The 3,825-nt window shown below is 29.3% G+C and overlaps 1 non-coding gene across 1 annotated transcript; it reads right to left on the reverse strand.

Moving 5' to 3' along the window:
- Nucleotides 1-888: 888 nt before the first annotated feature.
- Nucleotides 889-973, reverse strand: TRNAM-CAU (transfer RNA methionine (anticodon CAU)). The gene is given in 2 exon segments: nucleotides 889-924; nucleotides 936-973. It is a non-coding gene; the product is annotated as a tRNA-Met (tRNA).
- Nucleotides 974-3,825: the final 2,852 nt, after the last annotated feature.

Here is a 3,825-nt window from a genome sequence, read left to right on the forward strand (position 1 = left end):
CTTCTCCTTAGTGAGCCAGGCTTTTTTTTATGTGTTGCATGAAATAATTCAATTGTCTCATATAATATACGTTGTTATGATTTTTGTGAAAACTGAAAGACAAGGAATTGATCGTGCTAAATGAAATAAGGGTTCATTTTTTCTACAGTTAATGTAAATAACTTATCTATATTGAGCCCAAAACGACGTTATTTTTAGGTGAAAATCAAGATATTTTTGTAATTATAATTTGTTTCAAGGTTATAATAGTTTTTTTCATTATAATTTTTTAATTTTTTAACCTAAAACGACGTCATTTTACGAACGAATATAGATAACTTATCTAATTCATTGTAGAAACAATAAAGCCATAAAATAAATATACATAACATAAAGTTAAATTCATTTTAACTAAAATCTTTCTTTGATGCATAAATTTGATCTATTTTTTAAAATTTATTCAATTTTAGTCTCATAGAATTACCTTTAAGTAGCGTGTAGAAAGTAGACATATTAGAATAGGACAAAACATAATATATGAGTTCTATTTTATGTTTGACGTATATAAAAATAGAAGTGGAACAGAACATGACCTAGAGTTAAAAAAAAAACAATACATTTTGGTTTCATTAAAAAGAGTAGAACAAAGGAGAACAAAATAGCATAATAGAAATGTTATGTTCCTTTTGTCCCCTTAATACTACCTTAATTTCTCCGTAGAGAATGAAAACAGTTAAATTAGAAAGTATAATTAGTTGCAAAGTGACTTCTACATGAAAGAGGCGTGAAATTATCTGATGCCATCCCTTTAAAAATTAAATTAAATTGCTAATTTTTAATGGCATATTTTTTATTTTATTTTTCACAAACTGACTATATAAATAGGGTGTGGCAAATATAAAAGATTTGTGGGGTGAGAGAGGCTCGAACTCTCGACCTCAGGATAACTCAGAAGCTATGAGACCTACGCGCTAGCCAACTGCGCCACCACCCCACATTTTCGAATTGCATAGCATAAAGAATATTATCAAAAGTAAGTATCTGCTTAACAATAACAATCAAATAAATCTAGAATTCCTGTTTTTGTTTTTTGAATACCTGGGAAGGCAAAGCAACTAACTAAGCTAATAAAACTTACTCAAATTCTCCGTCACTAAACCAATCCTAATGGCTTTCCAATTTTACACAGTTAACTGAGTTAATTTTGAGTTTAAAATTTGAATCAATTGACATAATTTTTTTAAAAATTAGTGAAAAAAATATAAAACTTCTTGACTTAGATTAATACATTTACATTATATAATAATAATTACATATTTGATATAATCTTTTCCAAAATTAAAATTATGATTACATATAGAGTCTAGAAATATATCTTATTATAAGGGCATGTTATATTTTCAAACTTTTTTGTTTACAAACTTTTACAAACTACACTAAGTACGACCGGTCATACTTTAATCATGCAGTGTACGACCGATTGTATTTAGTGTAATTTGCAAAAAAAATTTGTAAATAGATCATATTCCCTTATTATATAGCCACATAGTCAAAACTGTTCACTGATAAAATGTTTAAAAATAAGCCCATATTGAAAAGAATTTTGTAAATGTGCATGTTCTTTTGCTTTCTATGCGTCCATCACATTATATACAAAACAAACTTTGTATTTAATTATCACCTTCCTCGTTTATATGCATTTCTATATTTACATACACTTTTCGCTCCGAGCTAGATCTCGAGATGAAGGCCTAAACATCGATGGTCCATTTTGATATTTCTTTAGGAAAATAAAATCATACAATTTTAAAAAAAATTTATAAATCTTATGTTAAACATTAAGAATCAAATAAAAAACTTACAAATTAAATAATAAAAATTATGATAATTTTAATTATTCAATATTTAATTTAAAAATAATAATAATACGATATATTTTTAAGAAAAATGCTAAAATATACCTCAAAGTCTCATTGCACAGCTACCTCCATTTCACCAAACCTTATCAAGTAACAATAACCCGTTTGGATGACTTTAAAAAAGAGGATATTTTTCAAAGCCTGAGCTATTTTGTGTTTTGATTAATATTTTAAAAAACATTTTTAAAATAAAAATAGCATTTTGATTTTTCTTCTTCAAAAGTATGAAATCCTGGCTTCCAAGTAAAATACCTTTTTGGCTTTCTTTCTAACTTCTTTTTATTTTATTTTTTATTTTATCAGAAGCTGTATTAAAAAATACACATAAAATAAAAAGCATTAATTTTTAGTTTATAAAAGAACAGCTTTTTAGAGAAGAAAAAATCTTTCAAACGGACCATTAATCCACTTTCCAAGTTTAATCATTAATGCAGTCTCTAGCCTAATCTGGAGTAGAAGAATTTATTGCAAAGTTCATCCTTCCACACTCTTTCAATGTTGAGCATAACACTCTTTCAAGTACGTCCTACACCTAGCATGCATCTTGGACAAAACACTCTCTTTTAATGTTACTTGATTTAATTAACAATAACTATACTGGCGTTGAGCCTTTGACGCCATGTACATGGATCTAATTTCAGTCCCAAAGTCGTTAATTTATAATACGAAGGGCCTACCCTACCTAGAGTAAGAATGAAGCATAAGATGATGAGACATGAAAGCCATACATAACAGTACACTGTACACGGACTAGTGACTGAAAGCTGCACAAAGCATGTAATTAAGTGTTTGTTTATTTTGCTACTATAGAGTCACATTTCCTTTGGAAATAATAACTTTTAATAATAATTGATGTGTTTGGTTAATTTTTTAAAATTATTTTTCACAAATTTTTAGGTCGTAAAAATAATTTTATAGCGAGTGAATATTTTTTTCTTTTTTATTGAATTAAATTAACTATTGGCAATTTGACATAGAATTAATAAAATTTTTAGAAATACAATATAATTAAATTTTAAAAGCAAAATTTCTATTATTATCTAAATATGAAAAAATCTTCTGAGATAATTTTTAAAATTTTATTTTCAAATACAAATTAATTATTTATATATTAAATTTATAAAACTAATTTTTTAATATCAAAATTTTGAAAACTAGGTATGCAAAAATCTTTAGTAAATAGACCTTAATACACCGTGTAACACCCTTCATCTTCTCTTCTCAAAGCTTGCATTTTCTTTTGAAATTCCATCACCCTTTTGTTTGGTTGCTCAGAAAATATGTTTTTTTTTTTTTTTAATTGGTGGTCACAGCGTTTAAGCGTTTGCTAATTGCTACTACTTTTACTTTTTTTAGCGTTTCTCTTGTTAGAACTATAGGGTTTATGCGGAAGCGGTTTAGGACCTAGTACATTGGTATGCTTACCGAATCATCTTTGTTTCACAATTACCTCTTGGTGCGCAGGTCTCGTGTAGAATCTTCTCTTGTATGATTCCTCTTCACGAACAGCTCACCTCAGCGCCGCAATACGAACAACCTCCTTGAAGCTGGACTGTGGCAGATCTTCCAGACTATGTCTCAAGGGGAAACGGGAAGTGTGTGGGCACTCTCTTACTTTCAGGGAGATGACCTCGCCTCTGCAACCATCAAGTAAAGACTAGTGAGGCTGATGACTATAAGCGTAGAATATATATGGGTTCCAGAAAACCCTAGCCCTGAGTAGAATGAGCTTTAGATTTCTTAGGCTCTTCTTACACTCTGGACCCTATTGGGCTTTAGTGAAAGAGCAAAACCCAACAATCTCCCACTTGCTCTTGAATACAAACTTGAGCCCAAAGCCCAAGTCCATGTATCCCACTAGTCGTCATCAACTGAAATTGTCTCATCCCTTTTCTTGAGCTAGCCTGGGGATCTACCATCTGTTATT

The sequence above is a fragment of the Gastrolobium bilobum genome, unplaced genomic scaffold (genome assembly GCF_033153095.1).
Source record: "Gastrolobium bilobum isolate Gb01-03AN ecotype WA unplaced genomic scaffold, APGP_CSIRO_Gbil_v1 utg8959, whole genome shotgun sequence".
Taxonomy (NCBI): Eukaryota; Viridiplantae; Streptophyta; class Magnoliopsida; order Fabales; family Fabaceae; genus Gastrolobium; species Gastrolobium bilobum.